This window comes from Triticum aestivum, chromosome 1B, assembly GCF_018294505.1.
Source record: "Triticum aestivum cultivar Chinese Spring chromosome 1B, IWGSC CS RefSeq v2.1, whole genome shotgun sequence".
In the NCBI taxonomy this organism is placed as follows: Eukaryota; Viridiplantae; Streptophyta; class Magnoliopsida; order Poales; family Poaceae; genus Triticum; species Triticum aestivum.
The window spans coordinates 634,810,580-634,832,626 of NC_057795.1; the positions used below are offsets into that span (position 1 = coordinate 634,810,580).

The window sequence follows — 22,047 nt, forward strand, 5'->3', positions numbered from 1 at the left end:
CACTTTGACATGGTGCGCCATTAGACTGTATGGAAAAATGGAAAAAAATCAATACTAGTGGCGCACCGTGTACCTGGTGCGCCATTAGTGTCTTCCACACTAATGGCGCACCACGAACTGGTGCTCCATTAGAATATAGTAGTGGCGCACTGCTTACCTAGTGCGCCATTAGTATCAATCCTATCTATAGCCCTTTTCCTAGTAGTGCGAGGAGAAGACAACATTCATCACCCCATGTGGTACGTACTGCTTTTTACGGATGCCTTTCGGGTTGAAGAGTGCTGGCTCGACCTTTGCGAGAGTAGTCCAAGTTGGTTTTGAGCCCCAACTACATAGAAATATGGAAGCTTATATGGATGACATAGTGGTCAAAACCAAGGACAAGGCAACGCTCGTGCAAGATCTGGCGGAAACGTTTGCAAACCTGCGCAAGATCAGCCTCAAGTTGAACGCTGAGAAGTGTGTCTTCGATGTCCCATCCGGCAAGCTTCTCGGGTTCTTTGTGTCGCAGCGTGGGAATGAGGCAAACCCTGATAAGATCAAGGCCATCAAACAAATTGAGGCACCCAAGAGGATCAAGGATGTGCGTCGGCTCACTGGCTGCGTTGCCACCATGAGCAGATTCATCTCCAGGTCTGCCGAATGTGCCCTCCCTTTCTTCAGAATTCTAAAGAAAGCAGGCCCAATGGAGTGGACCCCAAAGGTAGATGCGGCGCTGCAAGACTTGAAGAAGTACCTCTCCTCCATGCCGATACTAGTTGCACCTAAACTACAAGAGCCATTGCTGCTATATCTGGCGGCGATGAATCAACTGGTCAGCGCTGCGCTAGTGGCACAGATGGAGGCCAGGGAAGAGACAATCGCGACGGCAGGCTTGGTGGATGGCGCGCCGAAGCTCCACAGAGCCTGCACAGCCAGGTGAAGTGATGCAGAAGAAGAAGGTGATGCAGCACCCGGTTTACTTTGTCAGCTCCCTCTTGCAAAAGGGCTAGGTTAAGGTACTCTGGTGTGCAGAAATTGCTCTTCGGCCTCCTTATGTCCTTGAGGAAGCTGCGTCACTACTTCCAGGCACACGAGATCACCGTTGTTACCCGTCTTCCTTTGTAAAGGATATTGTATAACCCGGATGCAACAGGAAGGATTGTGGAATGGGCCCTGGAGCTGTCAAGTTTTGATCTAAAGTTTGAAAGCACCTCGACAATCCAGAGTAGAGTTTTGGCGGAGTTCGTTGCGGAATGGACCTCGACGCCCGACGAGGAGGTCCAGGAGACCACTCTCCCCGGCAAGGAAACAAGCTGCAATTGGGTCATGTACTTTGATGGGGCCTTCTCACTGCAAGGCGCCGGTGCTGGTGTGCTGCTTGTCGCGCCCACCGTAGAGCACCTCAAGTATGTCATCCAAATGCACTTTCCCCGGGAGATGTCAACGAACAACACCGCCGAATACGAGGGCTTACTTGCCAGTCTTAGGATCGCAGCAGACCTCGGAGTCAAAAAGCTCATCGTCAGGGGCGATTCGCAGCTTGTCGTCAGGATGATCAACAAGGACTATCAGAGCCCGTTGATGGAGGCTTACTTCAATGAAGTGAGGAAACTGGAGGAGCGCTTTGACGATATACAAGCAGAGCATGTCCCCCGGGTCGAGAATGACATCGCCGACTACCTATCAAAGCATGCTGCCCTCAAGCTACCTGTGGAACCAGGTACCTTTGTGCTTCGGTTAACTCAGTCATCCGTCGAACCATCAACAGGTCAGAACAAGCGGAGGAAGCTATGCCCTGGCAAGTACTTCCCCACCGAGCTCCCCGGAGCTGCTGGCGAAGGTGTTGCCGTGGATGCTGATCCTGCCGCGGGGCAGCCGACTCCGGTAGGGCCTCAGGCCATGGCCGTAGAGACGGCCGCTCCCGTCGCAGAAGAGATGCCTTTAGTCTTTGTCGTCGAGCCGCAGGCTCCGGCATGGGCGCAGCACACCATCCGATTCCTCCAAATGGGAGAGCTTCCTGAGGAGCAGGAAGAAGCAGAGAGAGTAGCCCGCCAGTCTACTCTGTACCAATTCATTGACAACGTCTTGTACAGAAAGAGACCGAATGGGGTGAAATTGAATTGCATCTCCCGGGAGGAAGGACTGGGGTTGTTGGCGGAGATACATGGAGGCATATGTGGCTCCCACATAGGGTCAAGGGCCCTTGCTGGCAAGGCTTTCCGGCAAGGTTTCTTCTGGCACACTGCCCTCTAGGATGCGACGGCACTAGTAACCAAGTGTGAAGCGTGCCAGTTCCATTCGAAGAAGCTTCATCAACCAGCTCAAGCCTTTCAAACCATCCCTCTCTCTTGGCCCTTCTCGGTCTGGGGGCTCGACATATTGGGCCCTTTCCCTCATGCCGTCGGGGATTTGAGCACTTGTACGTTGCAATCGACAAGTTCACAAAGTGGTGATGACCCACAAGTGTAGGGGACCTATCGTAGTCCTTTCGATAAGTAAGAGTGTCGAACCCAACGAGGAGCAGAAGGAAATGACAAGCGGTTTTCAGTAAGGTTTTCTCTGCAAGCACTAAAATTGTAGGTAACAGATAGTTTTGTGATAAGATAAATTGTAACGAGTAACAAGCAATGAAAGTAAATAAAGTGCAGCAAGGTGGCCCAATCCTTTTTGTAGCAAAGGACAAGCCTGGACAATTTCTTATAATTAGAAAAGAGCTCCCGAGGACACATGGGAATTATCGTCAAGCTAGTTTTCATCACGCTCATTTGATTCGTGTTCGGTACTTTGATATTTTGATATGTGGGTGGACCGGTGCTTGGGTACTGCCCTTACTTGGACAAGCAACCCACTTATGATTAACTCCTATTGCATGCATCCGCAACTACAAAAGAAGTATTAAGGTAAACCTAACTGTCAGTGTCAAAACCGGCGGATCTCGGGTAGGGGGTCCCGAACTGTGCGTCTAGGCGGATGGTAACAGGAGACAAGGGACACGATGTTTTTACCCAGATTCGGGCCCTCTCGGTGGAGGTAAAACCCTACTCCTGCTTGATTAATATTGATGGTATGGGTATTACAAGAGTTGATCTACCACGAGATCAGAGAGGCTAAACCCTAGAAGCTAGCCTATGGTATGATTGTTGTTCGTCCTACGGACTAAAACTCTCCGGTTTATATAGACACCGGAGAGAGCTAGGGTTACACCGAGTCGGTTACAATGGGAGGAGATCTTCATATCGTATCGCCAAGCTTGCCTTCCATGCCAAGGAAAGTCCCTATCCGGACACGGGACAGAGTCTTCAATCTTGTATCTTCATAGTCCAGGAGTCTGGCCAAAGGTCATAGTCCGGCCATCCGGACACCCCCTAATCCAGGACTCCCTCAGTAGCCCCTGAACCAGGCTTCAATGACGACGAGTCCGAAGCGCAAATTGTCTTCAGCATTGCAAGGCGGGTTCCTCCTCTGAATACTTCGTAGAAGATGTTTGAACACAAGGATAGTGTCCGGCTCTGCAAAAATAAGTTCCACATGCCACCGTAGAGAGAATAATATTTACACAAATCTAATCTGCTGACGTATTCCGTGGCGTGACCTCACGCCACGGCCAGGCCTTTATTCATTTTACTGCTCCACCTCAACGCGTTTAGCGAGGCGGTTTCCTTAGCACGTCTTGTCAAAGCAGAGATCGTGTCCCCTTATTCCGGGATTCTCATCAATACGGGCGTGGGTAACCCAACCGCTCCCTGCCCTCTCCCTGCGGACGATGCCGAGGTGGAGTCCCAAAAGGGACCGAACCAGGAGGAGGTGGTCCTGGAGGCGCCCCAAGGCAACCTCCCGGACTCCAGGCCAAAGGGGGCAAAGCCCCGGAGGGATCTAAGTCTGGCCCCGGGCCGGACACTTCTTCGGAACCATCAACAGTTCCTGAGTCCGACAGGCGGCGCCTTCATAAGAAGGGCAAGCCCACGCCACCGGTGACCTCCGTCCATCCGGAGGCGCCGGACAATTTGCTGGAGGCGCTTAATGGCACCTCCATGGACGAGGAACACCACATTGTTATGAGTGCGGTGATTCAAAAGGTTCAGTCCGCCAAAAGCGGGCTGACAGAAGCCTATACAAGTCTGTTAACAGGCTTTGAGGTATGTGTTCAAAACATATAAAAATGTTACCGCATAGACAGTAGCCCCTGATGCTCGGTTCGACATTCGGAAAAGAAAAGCCGAGCTGAGGATCTAAAAAGATATACGCAGGAGTCTAATAAAAATATGTCGATATGGGAATGCAGGCTGCACTGCTGACCTCTGCCGCACTAACTGTGGAGGTCAATGCATTGAAGCAGAGCCTCGAGCGGTCCGAAAACGAGCTCGGCCTTGCCAAGAGGCAGCTCGAGGACAAGGAAGGTAAGTAATAACTTATGAAAGTAGTACTTTATAGAAAAGAATTTGGTTGCAAAAAAATGACAAGAATAACGTGGGTATTGCAGGGGCCACGAACGAGGTGGCGACCCTGAAGAAGGCGGTGTCTAAGGCCGAAAGCAGTGCGGCCTTGGAGCGCTCCGAGCGAGAGAAGCAAGAGGCGCGGGTGGCGGAGGTGCGGCTAGAGCTCCAGGCTCTCGTGGAAAAACACGAGGGTTGGGAGCGTGAATCGAAGACTCGAGAGTCCGATCTCGCCTCGGCTCTTGAGAGTGCCAAAATCGCCAAGGCCGAAGCCCAAAAAGCCCTCCAGGAAATTGAGGCGATAAAGAAGATAGCGGCGGGTAAGGCCTTCTTCATGCAAAGCAAGCACGTGAAAGTGAATTACTTGTTACTTACCCGAATCCGGAGCTCTCCAGGAGCTTTCAAAGATCTGCCCCGTAGTGTGTCCAATGCTACCGCATTCTACCGGGCCAAGGAAGGAAGCTCGACGGAGAAGGTATTCTGGTCTCAGTATGCTGAGGCCGGACATCCGGTGCGCCTTAGCGACCAACTGAAGCAGCTGGTCGAGCTCCACAAGGTGGCCGAACAGGCCATGAAGGGCCTCATAGTTCGGCTGTGGCCTAAGGAAGCGATGCCTGGGAGCTACTTCGGTCTGGTGCGGCAGCTGGTGGACGCATGTCCATGGATTGAAGTCATCAAGCATTCCGCCTGCATTGAGGGTGCCCGTCGGGCCCTTGCCCGTGCTAAAGTGCAGTGGGGCAAGATGGACGCTGAGAAGCTTGTGACGGACCCGCCACCGCCGGGCAAGGAGTATCGCACGCCCGAGATGTATTATAAGGGTGTCCTGAAGGGTGCCCGCATTATAGCGGGTGAGTGCTCCAAAGATGTAATTTTTGAGTAGACTCGCATGTTGTTATCCTGCGCGCTAAAAACTTTGTTCATATGCGCTAAGCAATGCTTGTTAATTTAAAATATTACCTTCTGTGCAGCCGTTTATCAAATCTGAGAGATGCAAGTCGTCGGCTTCGACCCCCATGCCACGAGTGCTGGGGTGTTCGGGATAAACCTGAGCGCTCTTGTTCCCATTCTTGGGTCCATCTAGGGAGGCGCTCAGCACAACGAACCAGGCCGTCGGACTTATAATGCTTTATCACTCTCACTTAGCCATAGAATTCTATAATTTTAAATTTCCATGAAGCCCCTAGTATTCGGAAGACCGAGTTCGGGGCGCTATCCACGCCTAGGCCGGATAAGTCTAGTTCCTCGCTCTAAGCAGCATAAGTCTTTAAGGACTTAAAAAACCTCGCAAACAGCGACCGGTCTCTCGCACTATCATGATGGTCAGTTTTAGCTTTCTCTACTGAGGTGTTAACCCAGCTCAACTGGGGCACAATTGCAGTAGTTCTCCCAGCGCTACCTTAACCAACATTGCGGAACGTAAGGTACCAAAACATGGGAGCCGGGCAAACCCAACTATTGACCAAAGACATGATTCGGAGCCGATGCATATAGTGCTATAAGTTCGGGGTGCCGCACTCATAAGAGTGTTCGGTCTTCTCACACCATGTTATGGGGTGTTTTAGCCCCTGGTGTATTGTCTGTACCAAAGTGCACGGTTGCATAATGTCATGACTGAACATATATATATAAAGGAATACAATAATAGATATAGGCTATGTATTGTTTATTATTAAAAAATTGCTGCTATGAAAGCAGAACGATACAAATAGTGCGATAAGCAAGGGATGGGATTATTTGACATGCCCCCCTCCAGGGGCAAGCTGCGGGATTTTAAGTAAAATAGGTAGTAAGCTCGTTATAGAGACCACCTGGACATTTGACGCGGCTTGTCCTCACCCTGGCTGTTGCATCGTGTGTTCAGCGAGTGTATTGCCGGACAGGCCTTCTGAGTAGCTGGGTCCTGAAAGTATATATATATATATAAAAAGGAAAACGGCCGAATAGGGAGCCCCTTAGTGCGGTTGAGCCGCATTCTGGGCGTGCCGTAGTTGTGCCCCTCCCCTTATGCCCATGGTATTTTCAAAGCGTAATTATGTACGCGTGGTACCGATAGCACCATCTGACGAGGGCTCGGGTTGGGGCCGCACTGCTATGCTTGCTCGGATCGTGCCAGGCGGCTCTGTTGTAGGTTGCTTCGGGCGCGCTTGACGTTGTCCGGACGTTTAATACCTGGATTGGAGAGCTGCCTTGATAGGCTGCTCTATACTTCCGCCGCCAGGGCCGCTGTGTGCTCCTCCGTTCGGAGAGAGCGTTCGGTGTTTCCATTTACCGTGATGACTCCGCGAGGGCCTGGCATCTTGAGCTTGAGATATGCGTAGTGCGGCACTGCATTGAATTTTGCAAATGCGGTTCATCCGAGCAGGGCGTGATAGCCGCTGCGGAATGGGACTATGTCGAAGATTAACTCTTTGCTTCGGAAATTATCCGAGTCCGAAGACCACTTCGAGTGTAACTGAGCCTGTACAGCTGGCTTCTACACCCGGTATGACACCTTTAAAGGTTGTCTTTGTGGGTTTGATCCTTGAGGGATCTATACCCATTTTTCGCACTGTATCCTGATAAAGCAGGTTCAGGCTGCTGCCGCCATCCATGAGGACTCTGGTGAGGTGAAATCCGTCAATGATTGGGTCTAGGACCAATGCGGCGAATCCGGCGTGACGGATGCTGGTGGGGTGGTCCCTTCGATCAAATGTGATCGGGCAGGAGGACCATGGGTTGAACTTTGGGGCGACTGGCTCCAACGCATAGACGTCCTTGAGAGCACGCTTCCGCTCCCTCTTGGGGATATGGGTTGCGTATATCATGTTCACTGTCCGCACTTGCGGGGGGAATCCCTTCTGTCCTCTGTTGTTTGGCGGCCAGGGCTCCTCCTCGTTATCGCTACGCAGCCCCTTGTCTCTGGTTTCGGCACTTAACTTGCCTGCCTGCTTGAACACCCAACAATCCCTGTTGGTGTGGTTGGCTGGTTGTTCGGGGGTGCCGTGTATCTGGCACGAGCGATCGAGTATCCGGTCTAAGTTGGATGGGCCCGAAGGGTTTCTTTTGAATGGCTTCTTCCGTTGACCGGGTTTAGAGCCTCTGAATCCGGCGTTGACTGCCGTATCCTCAGTATTGTCGCCGTTAATGCGGCGCTTGTGCTTATTGTGACGTGACCTGCCATTGTTGTCCTTGGTATCCGAATTACCAGGGCTCTTGGTTATGTTATTGCTACGAGCAAGCCAGCTGTCTTCGCCCGCGCAGAAGCGGGTCATGAGTGTCGTGAGGGCTGTCATAGATTTCGGCTTTTCCTGTCCTAGGTGTCGGGCAAGCCATTCGTCTCGAATGTTGTGCCTGAAGGCAGCAAGGGCCTCGGCGTCCGGACAATCGACTATTTGATTTTTCTTGGTTAGGAACCATGTCCAGAATTGCCTGGCCGTTTCCTCTGGCTGCTGGATTATGTGGCTTAGGTCATCGGCATCTGGTGGTCACACGTAAGTGCCTTGGAAGTTGTCAAGGAATGCGGATTCCAGGTCCTCCCAGCAACTAATTGACTCTGCTGGCAGGCTGTTAAGCCAATGTCGAGCTGGTCCTTTAAGCTTGAGCGGGAGGTATTTGATGGCGTGTAGATCATCACCACGGGCCATGTGGATATGAAGGAGGTAATCCTCGATCCATACCGCGGGATCAGTTGTGTCGTCATATGATTCAATGTTTACGGGCTTGAAACCCTCGGGGATTTGATGATCCATTACTTCGACTGTGAAGCATAGTGGGTGTGCGGCGCCCCTGTACTGGGCTATATCGTGGCGCAGCTCGGATGAGCTTGGTCTATTGTACTCGGACTGGCCGTATTTATCATATTCAGTGTGACGGTTATCATCACGTGATGTGGGGCGCCCACGCGATCCATAGATCGATCTTGTTTTCCTTGCCTGGTCCTCCAGTATGTCTCGCAGGTCTGTTGCGTCTCCCCGTACTCAGTTATGTTTTGAGCGATGCCGGGGTGCGGCTTGGGTCGAGCACCCGAAGGTCTCTCTGTCGCGGCCACGGGGTGGCCGATCGGGCGCATCGTACGCTGGTAATGTAGGTCTAGTTGCTTCCTCCTCAAGTTGGGGTAGCATCCTGCGCTTTGGGTAGCTCTTGGAGGGGCGCTTGAGTTTATACTCTTCGGCCGCCAGGACTTCGGTCCATCTATCGGCTAGCAAGTCTTGGTCAGCTCTAAGTTGTTCTTGTTTTATCTTAAGGCTACGTGCCGTGGCCATAAGCCTGCGTTTGAAACGCCCTTATTCGATGGGATCCTCTAGCACGACGAATTCGTCGTCGTCGAGGCTTGCCTCGTCTTCGGAGGGAGGCATATAGTTGTCGTCCTCAACCTCTCTGTCGGCCGCTCTCTCATGAGGGCTGGCTCCTTCGGCCTCCTGCACTGAATTCTGCTGCAGGGGGTTATCTTCGGCACTGTCCGGCGTGTTGTTATCTCCGGTGCCGGATTCGTCGTTCTTGCTTTGGCGGGATTTAGAGCGGCGCCGCTGACGTTGGCGCTTGGGTTGCTAATTGGAGGGGTTATCCTCCGTTTTTTCCTCGCCATCCCCTGCTTTGGGGGTGTCCACCATGTATATGTCATATGATAAGGTGGCTTTCCAGTTCCCTATAGGTGTTGGTTCTTGGTCGTCTCCTTCATCGGCGTCCATACCGTCGATGTCTTCGGAGTCAAAGTCGAGCATGTCGGTTAGATCGTCGACAGTGGCTATAAAGTGGGTGGTGGGTGGGTTTTTAATTTCTTCATCGTCCGTATCCCAACCCTGCTGACCATAATCCGGCCAGGGCTCTCCTAACAAAGAGAGAGACTTTAGGGAGTTCAGGATATCGCCAAAGGTCGAGTGCTGAAAGACGTTCGCGGCGGTGAACTCCATGATCGGAGCCCAATCGGGCTCGATCGGAAGGGGTGCGGAAGATTCGGAGTCCGGAACGGATTCCGGCACCTTGGAGTCACGGGCCTTGCAAAGGACTAGGCTGGTATTCGGCTCTATCGCCGTAGAGATCACGGCTCTTGGGGCGGCGTCCAACCGTCCGTCCCTGGTTAGCGCAGTCGGCTCCGAACTAATGGTCGGAGCGGACTCCTGAGCGGCACTCCAGGCGCTGTCCAGTGGCAGAGCTAGGTCATGCCCATCGAGACAGTGCGGCGCGCTCGGTCGTGGATCGAATCCATCGAAGATCAAGTCCCCGCAAATGTCGGCCGTGTAGTTTAAGCTTCCAAACCTGACCTGATGGCCAGGGGCGTAGCTTTCGATCTGCTCCGGGTGGCCAAACGAGTTGGCCCGCACTGCAAAGCCGCCGAATACGAAGATCTGTCCGGGGAGAAAAGTCTCGCCCCGGACTGCGTCGTGGTTGATGATCGAAGAAGCCATCAGTCCTAAAGGCGACGACACAGAGGAACTCTCAATGAAAGCACCAATGTCGGTGTCAAAACCGGCAGATCTCGGGTAGGGGGTCCCGAACTATGCGTCTAGGCGGATGGTAACAGGAGACAAGGGACACGATGTTTTTACCCAGGTTCGGGCCCTCTCGATGGAGGTAAAACCCTACTCCTGCTTGATTAATATTGATGGTATGGGTATTACAAGAGTTGATCTACCACAAGATCAGAGAGGCTAAACCCTAGAAGTTAGCCTATGGTATGATTGTTGTTCGTCCTACAGACTAAAACTCTCCGGTTTATATAGACAGCGGAGAGGGCTAGGGTTACACCGAGTCGGTTACAATGGGAGGAGATCTTCATATCGTATCGCCAAGCTTGCCTTCCACGCTAAGGAAAGTCCCTATCCGGACACGGGATGGAGTCTTCAATCTTGTATCTTCATAGTCCGGGAGTCCGGCCAAAGTTCATAGTCCGGCCATCAGGACACCCCCTAATCCAGGACTCCCTCACTAACCACAGCATTAGACATATGGATCCAAACCAGCCCCTTACGAAGCAACGCATAAACTAGGGTTTAAGCTTCTGTCACTCTAGCAACCCATCATCTACTTATTACTTCCCAATGCCTTCCTCTGGGCCCAAATAATGGTGAAGTGTCATGTAGTCGATGTTCACATACCACCACTAGAGGAGAGACAACATACATCTCATCAAAATATCGAACAAATACCAAATTCACATGACTACTAATAGCAAGACTTCATCCATGTCCTCAGGAACAAACATAACTACTCACAAAGCATATTCATGTTCATAATTAGAGGAGTAATAATATGCATTAAGGATCTGGCCATATGATCTTCCACCAAGTAAACCAATTAGCATCAACTACAAGGAGTAATCAACGCTACTAGCAACCCACAGGTACCAATTTGTGGTTTTGGATGCAAGATTGGATACAAGAGATGAACTAGGGTTTGAGAGGAGATGATGTTGGTGAAGATGTTGATGGAGATTGACCCCCTCCTGATGAGAGGATCATTGGTGATGACGATTGTGATGATTTCCCTCTCACGGAGGGAAGTTTCCCCGGCAGAACAGCTCTGCCGGAGCCCTAGATTGGTTCCGCCAAGGTTCCGCTTCGTGGCGGCGGAGTTTCGTCCCATAAGCTTGCCTCTGAATTTTTTCCAGGGTAAAAGCCTCATATAGCAGAAGATGGGCATCGGAGGGCCACCAGGGGGCCTAGGAGACAGGGGCACGCCCAATAGGGGGTGGGCGCGCCCCCCACCCTCCTGGCCAGGGTGTGGGCCCCCTCTCGTGCTTTCTTTGCTCAATAATTTTTATTAATTCCAAAGCTGACTTTTGTGGAGTTTCATGATTTTGGAGCTGTGCAGAATAGGTCTCCAATATTTGCTCCTTTTCCAGCCAGAATTCCAGCTGCCGGCATTCCCCCTCTTCATGGTAAACCTTGTAAAATAAGAGAGAATAGCCATAAGTATTGATACATAATGTGTAATAACAGCCCATAATGCAATAAATATTGATATAAAAGCATGATGCAAAATGGACGTATCAACTCCCCCAAGCTTAGACCTTGCTTGTCCTCAAGCGGAAGCCGATATCAAAAAATATGTCCACATGTTTAGAGATAGAGGTGTCGATAAAAATAAAATACGGGCATGAGGGCATCATGATCATTCTTATAACAGGAACATATATAAATTTTGTCATATGATTTCTTGTGCTCAAGTAACAATCAATTCACAATGTTAAGTATGGTTCAGAAACTTCACTGGGGACTAACAAACTATAATCTTAATCATTGAAGCAATTGCAATTTATCATAACATCAGAAAGAGTCAAGAATAGAGCTTTTCAGCAAGTCCACATACTCAACTATCATATAGTGTTCTACAATTGCTAACACCCACGCAATACTTGTGGTTATGGAGTTTCAACCGGACACTGAGAAAGATAGGGGCTTATTGTGTTGCCTCCCAACATATTCACCTTTGGGTGATGTCAACAATAATGATTCATGCTAACTTACATCCAATTGAATATATATATATATCAAGATCTTTCAAACACAAGGAGCTTGCCAAAGGATAAAATGAAAAAGGGAAAGGTGAAGATCACCTTGACTCAAGCATAAAGTAAAAACATAAAGTAAAAAATAGGCCCTTCGCAGAGGGAAGCAGAGGTTGTCATGTGCTTTTAGGGTTGTATGCACAAAATCTTAATGCAAAAGAACGTCACTTTATATTGCCACTTGTATATGGACCTTTATTATGCAGTCCGTCGCTTTTATTGCTTCCATAACAAGATTTTATAAAGCTTATTTTCTCTGCACTAATAAGTCATACATATTCAGAGAGCAATTTTTATTGCTTGCAACATGACAACTTACTTGAAGGATCTTACTCAATCCATAGGTAGGTATGGTGGACTCTCATGGCAAAAACTGGGTATAAGGATATTTGGAAGCACAAGTAGTATCTCTACTTGGTGCAAGGAATTTGGCTAGCATGAGGGGGAAAGGCAAGCTCAACATGTTGGGAATATCAATGACAACATACTTTAACTGAGATGTGAGAAAACATAAACCATTACGTTGTCTTTCTTGTCCAATATCAACTCTTTTAGCATGTCATACTTAATGAGTGCTCACAATCATAAAAGATGTCCAAGATAGTATGTTTGCATGCGAAAACCTCTCTTTCCTTATTACTTCCTATTAATTGCAATGATGACCAAAACTACGTTTGTCAACTCTCAACAACTTTTATGCCTCATACTTTCTATGTGTGAAGTTGTTACTATCCATAAGATCAATATGAACTCTTTTATTTCTTTTATTCTTTCTACTTTCTCAGGATCATGGCAAGATAGCAAAGCCCTTGACTCAACACTAATCTTTATTATAGATAGCTCACGGACTCGATTACATAAATAGATCACACAAAGCAAAACTCAAAAACTACTTGATATTAAAACTTCAATCTACTAGATCAAGATACTACTAATAAGGATCGAACGAAGTAAAACGGTAAGGATAGGAGTGTGATGGTGATACGATACCGGGGCACCTCCCCCAAGCTTGGAAGTTGCCAAGGGGAGTGCCTATACCCATGTGATTATGTCCTCGAGGGTGGTGAAGTAGGAGTTGTGTTAGGACCCCGACTCAAAGCCACACCGATCTAGCATGTAACACCTCATATCACTTTGCGGCCTCACGCACGGTATTCCCACGGGTGTCGCCTTACCTTGCCCGGGACCGTTTGCGTCTTTTGGCACACGTATATGATAGCGTTGCTAGCATCCATATGACAAGGAGCCCGGGCTGACATGGCTAGTCGTGAACCCAAAGTGGCACTAACTTACAGGGACAGGTATACATGACCCAGCAACGAACGTGTCGGTCACCAGCGAGTGGATCCGGGCTATAGCAACTGGGCTAGAAGGACTCCGGTAAACCGGGCTGTAGCAGGCTAACAGGACTTCCGTAGACACCGCGTGACATTTCCCCGAAGGGACAGACACAGGAACGAAGAAGGACACATGCCGGCTAGCCTAAGTGTTCCGGAGCAGTAGCAAGCTACCAAGGCTCAGTGGAAGCACTAGAAGACATTTCCCTATAAGAGAGGCTAACTCCAGAGGGGTTCGGAGCCAGGTCACACGGTGCATGCAAAGTTTAAGTTGTCAATATTCAACCATTCAAAAGGAATGTATTGTGGATACAAAGGTAGACTTGTGAACTTGTTTTTTCAACTACATCCATCCTATTTCTCTGCGCGAGGGAGGGAGAGAGAGAGAGAGAGAGAGAGAGAGAGAGAGAAGCACGTACATCTTATTAGCTGGGCGTCCATAGTCTTAGTGCATCACAAGTTTGAGTTATAGATTCCCTCATTACAAATCAATACCTATTAATGTCGTAACAAGATCAAATACTTTTCTCGTTATCAAGTCGCTTCATATTTTGTTCGATGTTAAGTTATCCGTCGACCTTCTGTACTAAGAGTCACACTTTAGACTCTTCCAGAGTACATATGCATGTTCTCTTTTACTTTGATAATCTTTATTGGCATGGATTTTACTACTTTGATCTCTCCTTAAATGCTTAACTGTGGTCAAAGTTGATTATATGTTTTTCTCTGCGGGAAAATGTTAATTATATGTTATTTGGGATATTTCAAAGTTTTTCTTTCTCCTGTTTTTTAACTTTTACCTAAACGCAGCTAGCTACAACTTCGATGTCAAGGATGCCTACTCGAACATGGAATGCTTGATTCTTCTTCAGGAGCTACTAAAATCATCTGCTTTTCTAGTTGATGATACTTGTGTCTTCGGTGTGGAAATATTAAAAGTTGTTGTCTCTTCTCCTAAAAAGAAGTCCATTGTGGTTCAGAAGAAGGCTACCATAGTTGAGAACCTCTTTGTCCAGAAGAAGGGATTCATCAAAGGGACATACACTTGGACCATGGACAATTTCCTAGAATTGGACCCTCAGCAATTTGTGTTCTCCGACATTTGAAGTTGGTGGGCATAAATGGTATTCACCTGTCACCAGTTGCATCACAATTTATAATAAATACTATGCATGTGTTATCCGACATTATTGCTTATATACATATGCGTTAGCTTACCATACATAGTTATTTACTGCATTCTGTCAAGAAACATTATCGATGGCCGATGGCGAGGTCTTTGTGCAAGGCATTGTCACTTCAGATATTCCAACTGGACATTTTAGTTTGATCATTAAGCATGGGACCAAAGAACTCTACTTCTAGTATATTTAGTCATGTTTTGCTTAGATCTTTTGTGTAATTGTATATAAGACTCTAATTTTAATGCCTCCAAGTCGTGCTCAAAGTTAATGGGTGTAGCTTCACCCAAACTCAGCCGCAACTTTCTGATTTCATAACTAACCACATTCTTCAAATACATTTCCCCTGGTACCCAATTGTATTTGAAGTGCCACTTCCCATTCTTGTCAACAGGAACATCGGCATGTATCCGCGTGGTGACAAGCGCTGCACTGATTGCCTCACCTTGGCAGCTTGGCTTTGTACCTGGACTCCTCGGATGAGCTCTTTCTCGAGTCAAGAAAGGTGGTTGAAATAACTCTATCCATCCTGGACCAAAAGAGTGGGAAATACTTCACTAGAACTACAGGTTCAGCTCTCCCTAGCAACTATCAGTGCAGTGTGTGAAATACTGTTTGTAACCCCCTGATAATTACAGTTGATCTTACTTTTGTGGTGATGGCAGGTCTCTTGGCTTGTATACATCCAGATGGTTGGGGATGGTACAACTTCTTGCCACTCAAGGAACTCCACGATATGTCTAGAGGCTATCTTATGGAATCGAAGTGCGTCCTCAAGGCAGATATCACTATCTTTGGATCCTCCAGTGACGGCTAGATCTTTACCTCGTGGCCTGATGTAGAGTTAATTCACCTTCATCCTACTACTAGTTAGAGATATATATGAGATGTTGTTACTGGTTTTTTTTTATTTTTTAGAAAAGGAGGATGACCCCAGGCCTCTGCATCTGGGAGATGCATATGGCCACTTTATTGATTATTCTCGAGGACCTTACAAAGTATTACAACAATATGCCTGAATCCATCATCTTGGCAACATATATGCCGCTACTCCTATCCATACGATGAAGGGGTGCTAGCTGGGCCACTCAGACCACTCACCTAAGGCTAACCTCAAAAGCCGGAAGCCCCAGCCGAGCCACATACCGGGTCTGGGGCACAATCCGGTCAGACGCACTCGTGTGTCGTCACTGCCATCTTCCACAGGTCCGTCTTCAGATCATATTGAGGCATCTACCTTGTCTGGCCACTCAGCCATCGACGTCACCATGACGCCAGACAGCTACCTCCTCATGCGTGAGTCCATCCCGCGCATCGGACACCGAGCCTCCCCAGCTCCATGCCGTCGATAACCGCCGCCATCAATGTGTGAGATGAAGCACCGCTCCACCATCCCCCGGCCATCACTTGCTCCAAAACGATGCCCCCAGGAGGGCAAGCGATAAAACGCCATCATCATCTGATCCGGAAGACCCAGATCTGGGTTTCCCCCGGAGCATCCCAAGCCTGATGAAGCAGACTGCAACGACGATGCCTCGACAAGGGAACGACATATAAGACACCGCCATCGTCCGCCATGACCGTAGTCGGCATGATTTTCATTGGCACTTGCTCCATCAGACGTGCGCCGCCGACGTCGCTGGTCCCTTCAACTGGAGTATACTCCAGAACGATGCCCTAAATAGGGACTATGACGCAAAAGCGCAGCCATCGCTCGATCCCAAGGAGATCTAGGGTTTCCTCCGGAGTTGCCCGCGCTGTCAAGGACCAGACAAGGGTAGAATCCCGGCGGATCTACCCAGCTGCCGACGAGTCGCACCCGCCACCGTGCCAACGGCAATCCAGCGATCAAGGCCCACACTTGGGCATAGATCCGGTCGCGCCACCGTGAACCGATCCGGCCATGCCGCCGCCGTCCCTGGCGACCGCGTCGCACCAGATCGCGAGGCCGTTTGACGCGGGGGAGCGAAGTCGCCTAGGCGCCGCCACCACCCGCCGTGGCGTCCGGCCCGCCGCCACGCTCCGGCCCGGGGGCACCGGCCCGTGCCAGCCCCACCTGAGCGAGAGGGCCCGAGTCCCCGCCGCCGCCGGCAACGGCAGGCTTTGCCTGGCCACGCCCTTGGGCGGTGGCGAGGGAGGAGGAGGAGGAGAGGGGAAGGGCCGGTCGACAGGATCTGAGGGCCTCCCGGCCGCCCACGTGGGGGGCGATGGGGGAGGGGGAGGAGGAGGGGGAAAATCACCCTGGTACTAAAGATGAACTAAAGATGAACTAGTTCACAAGAAGTCGAGAAATGATTTCTAGGTATATTGCCTCTAATATATCATTTGCAAGTACTTCAATATGTGTATCGATGATGTTCCTACGATCATGTTGTTAGTTGATGAGTTTCTTTTGCATGTGGTTCCATGATCCCATCTTCATTGCCTCATGCATTTTCCAACGTCGGCCAACAAGACGTTAAGTGTTATTTGTTTATGGACGCGCATAGGGAAGGGACGTTCCACATAAATGTCAAACAGTTGTGTTGCCTATTTTCTCTTTTGGGAAGACATCAGTTATACTCTTGAAATGTAAAATTGCACTCTGTTGTTGTCCTCTGACTTTTCCCTTCTCAACATTCACGTAATATAGGATGAGCATCCTTGTACGTTTCTTCTATACATCAGATCCTGCTATGGTCAGAGGCTATCATAACTTGGTGGCTGTCATGCGGTGTTGTTGGGAGGTGATGTTGTTGAGTGGTTCCCCTCCCGACAAAGCAGAGTGGATGACCCTGACCCGTGCATGTCCAATGTATTTTCAGTCGACAGCTACATGTAACCGGGTATAGCCGTGGATGACCTACCTGGGAATTTCAGACTTGTCTCTATCCTCGACGACAGCAGCAGCAACAACAACAGCGGTAAATTGACCAAATTAAAAACAGTATAACCGCACCTAAAGCAAGCCCTCACAGCGATTTGGATTTTCGGCCGTCCAATTTCGCGATCAGAACGTTTCTGTCCATCAGATCGACCTCTAATCGCGAACAGGGCCAGCTGTCCTGGAGGGCTGCTTTTCTGGAAGCCGAAACCGTGGCCTGTCGTTGATTGGGCCATGTACCTCCCAAGCCCAATCTTTCCGCCTTGCTCGCCCCTCTCTTTTTCGTTTTTCAGCCCACTATCGCCCTCTTACAGAGCGACCTAGGCGAAACAGCCGTCCCGCAGAGCGCCGCCACTGAAGGAGCCTGAAGCAGCGCCGCCACTGAAGGAGCCTGAAACAGCGCCGCTCCTTCCCTCCTCTCGCTCGCTTGAGGAGCGCGGCCGCCGCGACCCCTCGGCCGATCTATGCGGGCGGCGACCCTCGGCACCATGGTGAATCCATTCCTCCATGTGTTTCCCCAGTTCCTTTTTCTGACGCGACGTGTCCCAACGACGGCAGATCTTGGAGAAACAGGTCTTGTCGTTCGCGAAGGCGGTCGAGGAGATCACCGCACTCGAGCGTCTTGGCCCGGACGACATCGAGGCGTTCCGCGAGCGCCGAATGCTGCAGATGCGCCGTGTGGCCGAGCGCCGGCCCAAGTGGTGTTCCCTGGGCACGGCGAGTATGCCGAGGTCCTCGAGAAAGAGTTCTTCTCCGTCGGCAAGGCCGGCGAGCTCCTCGTGACTTCTACCGTGGCAACTGGCTGTGCAAGGTACACCAACACCATCCCTCAGTTTGCATCGTGCGAACCCTACACATGGCCGCTGCGGCCGGCGGCTGGCGGTGAAAGATCTGGTGGACGCAAGAGACGTTTATGGTCCCATCTCCATGTTTGGTCGCACCACGGTACTCCAGAATGGCTACTGGCAAGTTTTTGTGGAACGCCTCCCTGCTTCCACTCCCATCCTCCCCTAAACAGTACGTCTACACTCATGTGCCTCCTACCTGCACTGGTTGATGGATCTCGAACCACTAATTTGAACCTTACTTCTTTTGAATGGATGAGTATTTGTGAATTCCCTGGTACCAATCTTTTGAAAAGGTGGAGCTCATTATGTGCTATTTTTGTCGTGTATGATCTGGACAGGTAAAGGTTATCAGCTAGGTGGTTTTGTATATCCAAAATTTTCAAATGAGCTAGGTGGTTAAGGGAGTTGTTTGAGGATTTATTTGGAAGACTGCTTCATTCTATCATTTCTTTGTGCTTATCAGTTTGATATCCTTACTTATTCGAGTTTGATTCCAACTATGCTGATGTAGTTAATTATGTACATATTAGTGTAATTCATGTACTTGCTCTTGCCTGATTCCCCTCTGTATAAATGTGTCTATCTATTAATGAATATCTCTCTGATATCAACGAATGAGATACATTCAAACAGTTAGCTAGATCTTGCCACTTTACTATCAAAGGCAACTAACTGAAAATTTGTATCTTCACGTTGCAAGATAAGGGCCTCTGTTGACAGCATTTCCCTCCCAAAACTGAAGTCCTATTCAAATCGGTGCCAAGGTTAATCTCGAGTCAAGGGAAGCCCCTGAATTGATTAAATAGGTATGTCCTCCTGCTTTCTTGTCTTTGCAATACACATTGTTATTTCTTTGATAGATATTCAATATGTGTCAGCCATGGTGGAGAAAAATCTATTTAAAATAAATAAGTACCTATAGCCTGAATCACGTGATGATTCCTAGATATTTAGGTTGGTTTTTCCTATTTGTAAACTGAGTAGCAACTACCAACATGCTAATTTAGGACTTCGGGTTGGATGTTCGCTCTCTAAGAACTGTTCACCTACAAGCTGTTGCTATATGAATTATTTTTACTATTGCAATTTTTCGTTACGCCATACCGAGTGTTTCTTTTCTTCTATTGCAGAATACTGAAAAAATAAGAAGTTACCCTTTTAGAATTTCAACCATTATATCACTGCATCATGATGTTTTGCAAAACACGGTCTATGGGACCGTAGGATTTATATTCAGGTGATCTCTTTCAACTCAACATGATCAATGTTGAACGGTGCTATTTAATATGAGCTGGCCATGACCTCGTATCATGCACTGACGGACATTTTATTTTTTAATTCACCTCTAACATTAGTACCTGTGTGGTTGTATTTTTTCTATTCTGATTAAATAGTTTTCTGCTTTGTGAGCAAATGATCTTTGTCTTGCCGCAATTGTGATAGTGTACAATTTATCAACTTCTTATTATTGCTTAATGTAATTTTGGCTCTCATATATTTTTTATCATGTCCAACAAGCAATTTAATCTTCTTGCAGCCATCCATATTTGTGTCCTTCAAATTTTCAACGATATATGGACATTCTAAGTACAAGCAACATACAACAGTCCAGTGCCTTGACTAGCCGCCGGCACTCATCGCCACCTTTTTACGTGTGTGGCAGCCTTTCCTCGGTTGCTGGCACCCAACTGTATTCCTCTTCCCCTCCTTTAGATCTTTAGCTGCTCTGTTTAGTTAACAACTTAATGTATGTTTCGACAGGATTGGGTTGATTTCTATGTCATGCGGTTCACTAAGTTAAGAAATTTTATCCATGTTTCAAATTGAAGTGACAACTGTATGTACTCCCTCCGTTCCAAAATAGATGACCCAACTTTGTACTAAGGGAGTACATGTGAGCGGAATTGCTCTGCATTTTTGGCACATACTTTTCTTAAGATGATTCTTCGCTAGCAGTTCAATGTTACCAAAGTGCCACTGACATGTCACAAAATAAAATTGGATTTTGGTAGTTTAGTTGGTAACATGAATCAAGGGCCTCCATTCAGAAAATTATGAATTGTCGGCCAGTTGTCCTACAGATGATTTTTTTAGTCTTTTTAAAACCACTATTGCTCCGATTTAATTTTATATCTGCACGCGATGCTCTGAAAATACTTGCAAGGGCAACAAGCCAATAATAGTAATGTTGATGCAGTTTTATGTTTTATCATGCCATGAATTTCCTATAACATCTAGATAATACAATCAAACCAGTTGCAGTTGCACCTATACAGGTTGTGTGTTGTGTTTTTTCCTTCACAAAGAGATTTTTATAGCTTGATATGCATTCAAAATCATCGAGAAAGAAAGTGTACACTAGCCCGACTGCTATCACACTAATTTGTTCAAAGACTATTAATTTTCTCCTCTTTGATTGTTAACATGGGTTAGGTTATGCAAACTTATTATTTTGTCTAAAAGTTTCTATTATTGTATCGACAAAATTGACGGGCGCGGCAACACGCGCCATCGACGATCTAGTGAGTTTCTATTAGCAGTTGACGACAGCAGCCGCAGCAACAGCAGCACAGATTGACCAAATGAGTTTCTATTAGCAGCCCTACCATGTACTGTAACTTTTAAATCAATTCAACGAGTGCAACAATTTAAGTAAATAAGGCACGTAACTTTCTGATTTAAACTACTACGAGTAATAATAGATTAAAGTTTTTTTCGAAAAGGAGGGACACCCGGCCTCTGCATCTGAACGATGCATACGGTCACATATATAAATAAAGAAGAGGTTCAACAAGGTCTTAAAGTCTGAAAGCAAAATAGAAAACGGCGAGCTCACACAGAGCCACAACGCCAATAACAAAAGTCCTAAAAGCCACAACCGGCTGGCATAACAAAAGATAGGAAAACTAATTGTCTATCCTATTACATGACCGTCATCCAAACCGGTTGAAGATATCCCGCGCTATCATCTCCCATTGGACAAATCTAATAACCAAACGCTCCCTGGCCTCCGTCGGAGTGAGTAAGGACCACATACGGATCAACGCAGTAGCCCGGAATAAAACCTGCAAAAAATGAATAGTTGTTGTTCTGTTAAAAGCCAAATCATTCCTGCAGTTCCAAATTTCCCATAACAGCGCGCATACTCCTACACGAATGTGTCTAGCTGTTTCGGACTCTATCCCAACAAACCACGTTCCAAATAACGTACCGACCGAATTCGGAGGAGTAATGTTAAAGGCAATTTGCACGGTGCGCCACAAGACTCTCGCCAACGGGCAGTCAAAAAAGAGGCGCTTGATATTCTCGTTCCGATCACTGAAGCTATACCTAGTAGATCCTGTCCAGTTGCGCTTAATCAAATTATCCTTTGTTAAAATTACTTGTTTATGCACAAACCACATAAACACTTTAATCTTCAAAGGGGCTTTGACTTTCCAAATGTGTTTGGAACTTGGAATAACACTAGAATTGATGACATCGATATACATCGACTTGACTGTGAAGTCTCCAGACCTAGTAAGCTTCCAATGCAACTGATTGGGCTGATGAGTTAGCTGAACCTCCATCAGTCTACTCACCAGATGAAGCCATGTTTCCCATCGGTCACCAACAAGAACCCTCCGAAATTGCAAATTAAGAGGACGGACTGCATAATCGTTACAACAAGAGCATCACGACGCTGAACAATACGATACAGGGATGGATACTGGAGCACCAAAGGCGTATCACCAAGCCATGTATCCTCCCAGAAGCGAGTGGTATTACCGTCCCCGACAATAAACTCTGTTCTATGAAAGAAGGCAGCTTTGACTCTCATAAGCCCCTTCCAGAACGGCGAGTCAGTTGGTCGCACTGTCACCCGGGACAAAGTTTTGGACTGCAGATACTTACTACGGAGAATCTGCGCCCAAGTT

At 48.1% G+C, this 22,047-nt stretch overlaps 1 long non-coding RNA gene across 1 annotated transcript; it reads left to right on the forward strand.

The window, feature by feature from the left end:
- Positions 1–18,866: 18,866 nt before the first annotated feature.
- On the forward strand, positions 18,867–19,908 carry LOC123143955 (uncharacterized). The gene is made up of 3 exons (XR_006471151.1): positions 18,867–18,936; positions 19,261–19,367; positions 19,668–19,908. It is a non-coding gene; the product is annotated as an uncharacterized lncRNA (long non-coding RNA).
- The last annotated feature ends 2,139 nt before the right edge of the window (positions 19,909–22,047 follow it).